This window comes from Protopterus annectens, chromosome 3.part1, assembly GCF_019279795.1.
Source record: "Protopterus annectens isolate FY-2018-M chromosome 3.part1, PAN1.0, whole genome shotgun sequence".
Lineage (NCBI taxonomy): Eukaryota > Metazoa > Chordata > Ceratodontiformes > Protopteridae > Protopterus > Protopterus annectens.
The window spans coordinates 1,112,144,018-1,112,156,116 of NC_056732.1; the positions used below are offsets into that span (position 1 = coordinate 1,112,144,018).

A 12,099-nucleotide genomic window follows, 5' to 3' on the forward strand; every position below is an offset into this window, starting at 1 on the left:
TTAGGTGAGGAATTAAAGAAGGACTGAGGGAGCATTAACATTGTAGGAATGGTTGAGATACTGTAGCGGCGCTTTCCAGGATACAAAAATTAAGAATCAGAGTCCACTAAAACAACAACATGCATTCCATTGCTGTCAGTTGCAGCTTAGTGCAGATCAATGCCCTCTGGGTTAGCCCTGTGTGAGATCAGGCCTAAAGCTTTTAATAAGAGGTAAGATGGTTTGCAGGTATTGATTTAGTGATACAATTTTAAATTGTGCTTACTATATAGTACTCAGCTACATTTTGTGCAAAGCAAAATTCAGCACCACTCTGTGCAGTACAAAGCAACTAACTAAATAGAAAAATTATAAACAGTTCTAATTTGTATCAACAGTACTTAGTGACCTGGACTTTGTAGCAATTATTTTTTTTTCTCTAGAATATCCACTACTCTCACCAAGATGGCTTCACATGTGGACAAACAGGCTTTGCCAAGGTACAGTTTAAAGAAGTAAAAAAGGGAAGGAAAAATGCTACTAGAACTGGTCTCAGCATAGCTGCTTGTAGTTAGGAGTCTCTTTCTCTCATCAGCAGCAAGAGTAGTACTAATCTAAGGCTTAGGCTGGCTGGTACAAGCAGGTCACAGGCTCTCCTGTGATCCGTTGGCTTGTCTTAGCTATTGCAGGGCTCTTGAGGTTTGTTCATTGGTTTATAGGTATGTACTAGGTTAACAACCACAAGTCTTTTTAAGCCTAGCCATGCATCCCAAATGTCTGACAAGTTCTGGTCCCCTTGATAAATATAAGCAGAAGCTTGGGAGCAAAAAATAATAATCCCAAGATGGCTCCTGGAAAGTAGTACACAGATTTCCCAAAAGTCAGTAGTTTCCGCCAGATGTTGAAAATTTTGAAGGTAAGTTGGAAGAGGGGTTGTGCACTTAGTTGATGGAAAGATATGAAAGGGAGAGAGAGAGAGAGAGAGAGAGAGAGAGAGAGAGAGACTAAGTTTTATCAATCTAAGGGAAGAACCTTCCAGCATGATCTTGTAATGCTCACTAGTATAAGTTGGTTGGACTGCAAGAAATGTTTATTGTGAAAGCATAAAATAACACTGTCCTCTGAGTATGTTGTTTTTCTTGGTTTACAGTTTGCATACTTGCATTATTTTTGCCTTCTGCTGCTGTTGTATTGCAATTTGTTTGACAATATAGTTGTTGTTTTCCTGGAGATTTTTAAAGCTCTTGGTTAAGGGGCAGTTAACAAAACTGATGTTACATTCTTTGATTACAAAAAGCTTAATTCAGTCTAAATTGTTGGAGGAACTAAGAAGTAGCCCCTTTATTTAAGGTAAACAGAACTGGGAAGATTTAATGCGTGTTAGCTACCAGGAAAGCTACTGTGTAACAATTTTGGAGTTTTTCCCAGTTTGTCCACCCTCTCCTTGGTGTGCTTTTAAATCTAGTAGCTGTTATGAGCACGTCCAAGTCTAATCTGTAAATTAATTTACATGACAGATGCTGATTCATGTTTACTTAGTGTTGCCACATAGGCAATCCTTCCCAGGCTGTAGACCTTGTGAATTATTTGCTTTAATGACATTGTTACATTATTTCTCATGTTAACTCATAATTCCATTCACAAATAGTAATATTACAAATAATTTGTGCTGGTTAGCTATACTTGCAAATCTTCAACTTGACAAATAGTAACGCCGGAGAAGAAAAATACACAATTTAAAGATTCACAGTGACCAAGTTAAATGAGATACAAACAATTTTTTTTTTTTTTTTTGCTAGAAATGTTAGTGCATGACTTGAGCAGCCGTTCAGAGGAGGAAGCAGGTAGGTTAGTAAGAATAATAATTAATTATAATAATAGTCAATAATTCAAGAATGTATGCAAATTATTCAAGACATTTTTATGAGGCTAGGAACAAAAAAGCAGCTGTTTAATAGAATTTTCTCTGAGAGTCTTCTCCCCTTATGGAGTCGAATGTAGTCTACATCATAAACCCTTTGACCCTCCCCGATATAGATCCCAGACACGTAACTGTCCTATTATATTCTTCATTGCACCAGTCCCATTTACTTCAGTCATTATTTCTCTTTCTACCCTTCTTGCAAATGTCCCTGGCAGATTCTTAAATTCTTGGTGCTCTTTGACTTGTCACCACAACTTTGTAAGTAGAAAGACAACTTGTGTTAGCATATATTTTACTGTTTAACTAATATTAATGGGTCTTGAAATGATCTGTTCAGAAAAAACCTGATTGAGCACCCCAACACACACACACATACACACACACACACACACACACACACACACACACACACACACACACACACACACACACACACACACACACACACTGTAACCCCCACATGGCCTCCTAGTACCATGTGTTAGACATTTCTTAGCATCAGTATACCACTTGATTCAGCAACATTGTCATTTCTTCCTTTCTTCACCCTTTTCTACTGATCAGGAACACTTATTATTTCTGTATTTCCATTCATCCATTCATTCATTCATTCATTCATTCATTCATTCATTCATTCATCCATTCATTCATTCATTCATTCAAGAATGGACAACTTAAGGAGAAATACACTAAAATTTGAATGTAACTTAATGTGAAGCTTGATGGCCTGAGAGATTCTTATGTTACAAATGTTGTCCGGAGGGCCACCCTCGTATTAGTGATGGAGGACCTTGCCCCCTCTTAAAAAGCTTTATTTTCTTCATTTGTCTGTGACTTTCCCATTTGGCTGGCTAGTCTTCATCAAACAGGCCATAACAAATATTTTTCAGATGAACAGTACTCTTCCTCCTTTGCACTGTCATCCATCTTATTCTTCCATTCCGTCCTCTCATCATTATCATCATGCTACAATTTCTTGTCCCTTCTGACAGCACCCTCTGCCATAACTTCAGTTCTCTCTTCCTCTTAGTTTTTGCTGTCAAGCTCCCATCCTTTTTCTTTATACCTATATCTAGGTGTTGTTACTTACTTATCCAGGCTGCCCTATCTCTACAACTCTTTTACTCTCCTGACTGCTCAGCAGTATTAGTGTTTCCCCTCACACTCGTGCATTCTTTTGATGTATTCTCATGTACCCCTGCTAATATTCCTCCATTCTCCCAATGGTTTCCATTTTACTTTGTCAATTCCTTTGCCCTAGTATTACTTTTTTCATCATGGATCATGATTGGCTGCCTACAAATGTCACATCCTGTTAGTCTACCCAGTTATATATCAGAAATAGTTCAAGTGCTCAACTGACACACTTTACTTATATCTGCACTTTTCTGGGATTCTACAAACTCAAAGAATGAATTAGAACATGTGAGTGTTATGAACTTTCAGTTGTAAATCATTTTGGCTCATTTGCCCATCTGGTTTTGATATATTTTGAAAGTCTTTCTGCCAGCATGAGGTCTATACATTTTCTTTCAAATGACATCAAAAGGACAGATGGATTCCAACCTCAGTCCTGCTCCCAATTTTAGGAACAGAAGCTGCACCTGTTTGAGACCATTAATCTCCTCTCATGTGTTTTTAAAATAGTTGATTAGTATTATTTCCAGTTCGCAGATTATTTCTACAAAATTTGCATAAATCCTGCAAGGCTATATTGCCTTGTACAGCGTTATATTCTGTATTTTTCAGGCCATGTTCTTAGCTAAATGGATTGAGGCCAACCCCTTAGACATGCCTACTTGCTGTTCAGCCACCCCCTATTCATTATACTTCACTATTACTTCATTTATCTTTTCTTGTTTCCATGACAGTAACTAAGATGTTTTATTACTGTTCTTCTCATTCCCTCCAATGGAGCTCTGGAGGTTTGCCCTGTAACTTCCAAGGGGCGGAGCCTAAGCTTTTTGATAGAATCAAATTATGGCCACACATTTCAAACAAATGTTCATATCTCTGGAACGATAGGGTTACTAAAACGGTAAACACTTCATCACAAACTATTTTTATAGCGGCAGAATTCCTTAGGTTCTAGGTCTTAAAATTGATTTTATAAATCATAGTAAACACAGTAACTATTAAGTTTGTAATATTTTAGATATAACTTAGACTATTTCAGCAGCCACTCAAGTTAGACACATACTATCAGCAGCATTTTGTTCACCCAACTGAGAGCATTCATATGAGGCTAAGCAGTTCTGTCTGTGCTACTTGGTTGCTGAGATATTTAGAAAAATGTGACATTTATGACAATATAAATAAATATATATTATATGAGCAAAAATGAATTTATCTTTACCTGCACTAAACAGAGGTCAAATATTAAAAAATGTTGTGTTTACCATTGCATAAGCTTTAAGATGGAATCTGTTAATACTTTGTATGTACCTTGGCTTTTGAAATACTAATGCAAATAAGAACAAGAAATATTTGATGCCTAGAAGCATCGATAGGATGTAACTGCAGAGGTACATGGAGGTGTCACTTGGCTATAATGAGCTAAATGTGTTTTTTCTTCTTTGGGTCTTTTCTTTTTGACTCCTTTCATTGCTTCCAGTTGTTTTAGTTATTATTGTTGTTTGTCTTTTTCTAGCATTTTCTTATGATTTATACATTATATTTATTTGCCTTTGTTTACTGGGAAATTCTGAGTGGGTAGCATCCATTTTCTGAGGAGGCTCAGGGAGAAAAGCTCCATTGGCTTACATTGCATTATACTAAGTTCCAGTTAAATATAGAGTAGTTAATTTCTATTTACATTTATACCCAAACAGTAGTTACATTTATACGTATGAAGATTTTACAGAGGTGGAAGTTATTAAAGATAAAGCCAATGTGCAATTTAGTGGATTGTACAGGCAGCATGTATAAAATATTTTCTCATTTCAGTGAGAGGTTGAGAGTATTCTGCTTTAGGAGAGTATTTTGAAAATATCATATGTTGAACACAAGTCTCAGCCTTGTGATGAGCATGGGCAGGACCAGGACTGGTTAAGATGTTGTATAAGCAGTGGTTTAAAACTATTGAGTTTCTTAGAGAGTTTTATTTGTGTGGGGATACTGAGGATAGGAACGTATTAGGAGAAGAGCGAATCTCCTGTAGCATTATTTGACTTATTTGTAAATTATAAGAATTTGTTACTACAATAGAAGTCCCTTGCTGGACAGTAGGGCGGTAGTGCAGGGCATTTTTCTGGATGATGAATACGTTTGTGTGCTATGATTAATTGTGAATATGTTAGATAGTTGTGTAGTTCAAGCCAGTTTAATTGCTTTAAGCTATGGCAATGGTGGGTCCTATGAGGGAGATTTGTGACAAATTTATAGGTTCATAGGTTCATAGGTAGATACTAGGCTATCTGCCCTAGGGCATTTATAAGCCTAGCCAGAGTGTATTTGGCTTCCGCCTCCCTATTAGATTAGCCTACTGTGCCTCTGTAAAGTAGGTCACACAAGGTACCCTTTTAAGATTAGTTTACTGTGCCTCTGTCTAGCAGGGACACAGAAGAGATCCCAGGGGTGAATTTGGGATTTCCCATCCACGCGTCCAGATTTCTCTTGAAGAGGATCAGCGAGGGGCAATGTCTAACATGAATTGGGATTCTATTCCAGAGTGAGGGGAGCCTCTGGGAAATGAATTTGTCCCTCCAGTATGTCCTATTTATTTTTGTGCTGAGGTTTAGGTCCCTGGAGCGTGTAGCTCTAAGGGACTTGGATTTTTTGAGGTGGAGCATGCCCATTAATTCTGGGTTTGACATGGCTTTGTACGTCAGGCATAGATTGCCTCTGAGTATGCGGTAAGCAACTGAGTAGAGCTGGAGTTTCTTTAGTCGAGCTGCATAGGACATCTGTTTGTAGCCCATGATCCTCTTGGTGAGGTACTTTTGGGGTCTCTCCAGTTGCTGCAGGTGTCAGGTAAGGTACATCCCAAAAGGGGCATTGTATTCAATTATGGGCTTGATGAGTGACAAGTAGAGGGGCACAATGACCTCTCTTGATCTAGATGCAAACCCATTTGTGATAAGGTGGGCTATATAGAAGGTCTTTCTAACCACTTTGGCAATGTGATTATCAAAGGAGAGATTACTATCTACGTTGGTCCCCAAATCTCTAATTACTTCTTCCATACTTAATGGATTACCACCTATGTGGTAATTTGTGGGCACCTTGTTTTTCCCAAAGGGGATGACTATGCACTTTTTAGCATTTAGCTTGAGGCCCTGGCTCTGGCACCAAGCATCCATCTCTGTGATTATTATAGCAGGAGACAAGTTTCTTTCTTTGAGTACTGTTTAAGTTTGTTAAGATAGGAGCAGCATAAGAGAGTTGGCAAATAAGAAGGTGTTGGCTAGAGTTTTTTTCTTACAGTATAAGTAAAGAATCTATTGATCCTATAAAGGGATCCTAGTTTCTGGTGTGTAGATTTAATGGTGTACAGTATATGCTGGTCATATTTGAGACTGTCATATATTATAACACCTAGAAGTTTACTGTGAGTAACACTTTTAATGACAGCATTATTTGCTGACTTTATGGTAAAAATCAGTTTTGATTTTAGCAACTTTTTGAGTTAAAAAGCAATAACTTAGTTTTCTTGGGACTGAGTAGGTGGTTTGATTCTTTGAGCTAGGTTTCTACAAAGTAGAAAGATTTTTGGGTAATGTCTTGGAGCTTATTTATTGTTGAGGCCGTACATATTAATGTTGAGCCATCTGCATACTAAACTAAACAAGCATGGTGAATGGAGGTGTGGAGGTCATTAATAATTATATTATACAGTAGAGAACCCAGGTTAGACCCCTGAGGAACACCTGTAGTAACTGGTTGAAAAGATGAGTAGGCTTGTTGCCATTTAATAGCTTGTTGCCTTCCAAATAGGTAACTAACTAACCATAAAAATGAGTTTTGTGAATGTCCTATTGAGGAAAGTAGAATGAGTAGTTGCACTTTTCTTTTAACTTTTGTGACAACTGTGTTGGAGAGCAGTGACTTTTTCTTTCTGGCTAAGGTCCATATTTGTTCCACACAAACCCCAACTGCTTCTGTGACAATTTTGTTGTATTTCTATTGTTTCTCAGCACCACCACTGGATTTATTTTGCAAGAATATTTTGGCATTATTGTTTCATTTTGCCAAAGTCTGCTTCTTAAATTCCAGAACTTTTGTCTTTGATTGGCTCATTCTTTAACATTATAGTAAGGCAAACTCATTGGCAGTCAGCTGTTTCCAAATGTCTGCCTGTTTTAGCCATTTTAAATCCCGTCTTCTTCCCTTAACATTTTGAGTGCCATCACTGCTCTTTTAAATGAGGTAATTGAAAACGAGCCCATTGACTGTATGATCACAGAATAGTATGTTTAGTGGCAGAGACAACTTTTTCCAATGTGTAGCAAACTTGGAGTAAGAAAAATAACTTCAGTATGGGGAATGTGTGGGAGAGGTGTGCCACTTACAACTGCATTACAGGGGACTTGACTCCCCCACCCAAAAAATAGTTTTTTGTGTTTGTATTTATAGTTAATATGATCATCAATATTGCAAGCATTGCCAGAGTGCATGTCAACACATTACTCACCATTGATAACCATATATCCATTTACAGTACTATTTGTCAAGAACATGCTCTTTCTAATTCATCTGGAATAATTCTTCTGTTACGTTAGATAAATGACATCAATCTGCCTGAAAAGTCATTAACAAAACACTGAAAAGGACCCAGTGGACTATACCTGCATAAAAGATGCAGTTAAAATAAATTACATTTGCTTCCTCCATGGTGAGGGTAAATAATTTCCCCTGCAGAAAAAAAAAATATTTTTGTGTTTTTATTTCTTGTTGGCCCTGTATCAGCTGTTAGTTTTTGCAAACCAATGTAATGTGGCTTGATCCAGTGGATGATTGATGAAGAAAAGCATATATATATATATATATATATATATATATATATATATATATATATATATATATATATATATGTGTGTGTGTGTGTGTATATATATATATATATATATATATATATATATATTTATGTGTATATGTGTATGTATGTATTTTATATATGTTTATGTGTGTTTGTGTGTGTGTGTATGGTTGCAGTTCATATGACTGAATGTCCAAAATACTGAACATTCATTTTTATTTCTTTTCCAGCTTATTATTTTATATAACTTCTTCTGGATTTTCCCAGTTAGGGGTCTCCACAGCGGAACTCTGGTCTGCTAATGACTGGCAGTAGATTTTTATGGTGCTGAGTTGCCAGCCCGACACCCAACCTTCAACAAAGGCATGCCCATTCACACATGTCTTTCGAATGCTACTCGACCACGGGGAGGACATGCAGATTCCACACAGAAGGTGCTCTAGCTGAGAATGAAACGGGAGAACTTCTTGCTGTGAGGCAACAATGCTACCGCTGTGCCACCACGGCCTATTTCTTTTCTTTTCTATCTTTTTTTTTTTTTCCAGCTTAAGAAAATAAATTTCTTAATGCCAACTGCTGTGTGCATGCAAGAGGAAATGAGAATCTGGCCTTCTGTTACTGCTGTGTGACCTCAGTATTGGTATACATAATTAGAAGGGGTGCTGGGGGGATCAACTCCCCCCACTCATAAGATGGCATTTTTGTTATTGTGTTGTGATTTAATCTTTTTGGATCAGTCTTTTTTTGTTTGTTTGTTCATTTTTAGTGTTCACTGTTTTTTTTTGTAATTATGGATAGGTAGCTACACAGATATGTGCCTATTTCTGCAATGCTAGATAGCTATAAATATAGGTTTATTGACATTGATCTATCATGATGTCAACAATAAAAAAATAAAATCTAAAATACAAAATATCAATTAGATTATGTTTTATGTTATAGCATGGAAGGAAATATGCTTTTCCTCATTATTGTGCCACCTCAGAGTTAGTATATATAAGTTTAGGACATCCCCCACAACAACATTGGTTTGGATTTGCATGGTGTCTTGGAGCATGCTAAGTTTCGGACCAGGTTTTACATTTTAGGTGTTTTGTGGTCAGTGTTTTGAATGTCAACATTGTGACAGATCAAATTTCAGTATACATATATATATATATATATATAAAACTATATATATATATATATATATATATATATATATATATATATATATACACACACACACACACACACACACACACACATATATATATATATATATATATATATATATATATATATATATAGGTCTATTTTGGTAGACAGAATTTTCACTTATCCAGAATTTAAAAGAATGAGACAACTTAGGTGAAAACCTGCCTTCATGAACAGTAAGATCACCAGAAGTATACTCTGGGAAAGGAACCACTTGGCCAACATGGTGAATTTTGCCCTTTTTCTTAATGTAATGTGCTCTTGGAATTGGTATATTTAGTTGGGGGGGTATGGGGGGTGCAGCCCCCACATGAGGGGAAGGGAGTGAAGCCCCCCACTTGGGTGGGCTTGATTTACTTTGGTTTGTTTCTTATGTCATGGTGGCCAAATGATTCCTTTTTTGGAGTAAAATTCCAGTGATCTGAGTGTTTGGGAAAGTTAGTTTTCGGCAAAGTCATCCCATTCTTTTCAGGTTCGGGTAAGTGTAAATTCGATCTACAAAATTAGACCCATATATATATATATATATATATATATATATATATATATATATATATATATATGTGTGTGTGTGTGTGTGTGTGTGTGTGTGTGTGTGTGTGTGTGTGTGTGTGTGTGTGTGTGTGTGTGTGTGTGTGTGTGTGTGTGTGTGTGTGTGTGTGTGTGTGTGTGTATGTGTGTGTGTGTGTGCATGTATGTATATATGTATATACATACTAAACAAGCCATTTCAAGATCCACTTCTTCTTTCAGTTAAAAATATTAGGGAAGCATTACAGGACTATTAGAGGACTGTAATTCCCTTGATTATACATAACATCTGATAAGTCACCCCAAAGAAGTTTAAATGATTTATGGAGGCTGAGCATTTTATTTTATTTGCACATTCTATTCAGGCAAGAACTTAAAGGCCAAAAAATGGCATGTTCTGTCCAGAGTGATGTTCTGTATTTAAGCAGCACCTATCAGTGGATCAGTAACAAGTATTTATTAAGAAGACAACCATAAAGAAGCCAAGGGGGACATAAAGTTTTAAATACTGTAACATGAACATCAGCAGTCATCTAGTCCTTCAAGTGATATAAATAGCCAAGGATTTGGTTATTTTTGTAAGATATTAATCACCCATTTCAGAGTACATACATGAATACATACATACATACAGATATTTCAAGCATGGGCATTAACGCCCTTCTAGCCTGCCAATATAACAAAACATATGTTCCCATAATAAGTGTCCAGGCAAATATCTAAACTAGTGTTTGCTTTAATGTAATTTGGTAGTCTATTCCATGCATCAGCTGCTGTCTCATAGAACCAGTTAGTACACTTCTCATTCCTATAGAATCTTCTGCAGAGGTTGTCTGATGATTCTCTAGTACTTTTTGATAACACCAAACGTTCCCAGAGGTAGCTGTCTTTAAATGCCCTATATACCTGAATAAGATCTCCTCTTAGGTATCTGTAAGAAGCACTGTACAAGTTCAGATATTTTAGTCTTTCATAATAACTTAAATTTTCACATCCATGGATGCCCTTGGTAAATTTCCACTGCACTCTTTTCAGTTTACTCATGCTTGTTTTCTTTTAAGGTTTCTGTATTGTTATTCCATACTCAGGTTTGGGTCTAATGTAACTAACAAACAATGACTTCATCATTTCCAATTTCTTAGACATTATAAATCTTTTTATACAACCTATAGTTCTATAACTGTCATTAACCAATTGGTTGATAAGATAAAAAAAACTCAAAGCTGGATCTACCCATATACCGAGGTCCTTTAATGAATCTACAGTTTCAATCACTGTGTGCTTTCTTAAATATTCTCCTTTCAATTTTTGTCTCCCAATTTTCATATGCTTAGTTTCTGATGTATTTATCAGCATGTTATAGTCTAAGATGTTATGAGAGTAGACCCATACGTACTTTGTTAAATTCAACACTTCAAGAGTGATCCCTGTCTGGTGCTAATATAAATATCTGGAGACTATAAAGTGCTCTCCGTGGTATCCCCAAAGTCTCAAAACAACCCATTAAAGTGTAGTGGGTCTAAAAACAAAACAGTGTAAGAAACTTCTCTGTGTGGAAGACTTTCAGTCCATATATTTCTAGTTAATCACTGTATATTAATCAGATCAGACAATAGTAGTAGAAGTAGCGAAAAAGGATTTTTGACTGGAAACAGACTGCCTGCCTTGCTTGGATTACTTTCGAATACTTAGTAATGCTGTAGAATTATATATTTTCTATTATTGCTTTTTGACTTGACAAGTTTACGTTCGCTACTTCTACTACTATTGTCTGATCTGATTAATATACAGTGATTAACTAGAAATATATGGACTGAAAATCTTCCACACAGAGAAGTTTCTTACACTGTTTTGAGATTATAAAGTGCCATACACAATTGTATACTCATCGCTTTAGACATATTTAGTCTGCTGTCAAATGTTTGCAGCCATTCCTCCCAATTTCTCCTTCAGCTGCTGATTGCATTTTGTAAAGAAGTTCTTTGCTGGGATTTATTTTGGCCAAAATGAATTTATTCAAAGGTGGTTTTGAACTATATGGATTTAATCACTGTAAAATTAATGGGACAGGCATTTCCATCATTGTTACTAAAAAAAATATTTTTGATTGTTTTTTTCTCTAATAGTCTTTTCTAGAAATGTATATACTTAGGTAAAGAGATGAGAGGTGAAATTCCCTAAATGTGGATGCAGGAACACTTACTCTTCTATAAGAATTGTTATGGTATTCCTTATTGTTTCAAACTGTACTCTTTTAATGAAAGTCCTGTGGTACCTGATGCATTTTTATTAAATTTCTTAGTTTCTGATTAAGTCTTTCAGTTCGTTCTTACTTTTGTAAAACTGCAATTGAAATGTTTTTGTTTATGAGGAGATATTGTCATTTTTTAATTCTGTTCCATGCACATCATATTAATGTAGTAGAAACTTTCTCCAGCTTTGAGAAACTATTCTACAAACTACCCTACATAGATAATGGTATATGGGCTCC

General features: G+C 36.1%; 1 long non-coding RNA gene across 1 annotated transcript in view; it reads right to left on the minus strand.

Moving 5' to 3' along the window:
• LOC122798874 overlaps positions 1-12,099 on the minus strand; it is a 306,384-nt gene that overhangs the window by 225,643 nt on the left and 68,642 nt on the right. The window lies entirely within an intron of this gene.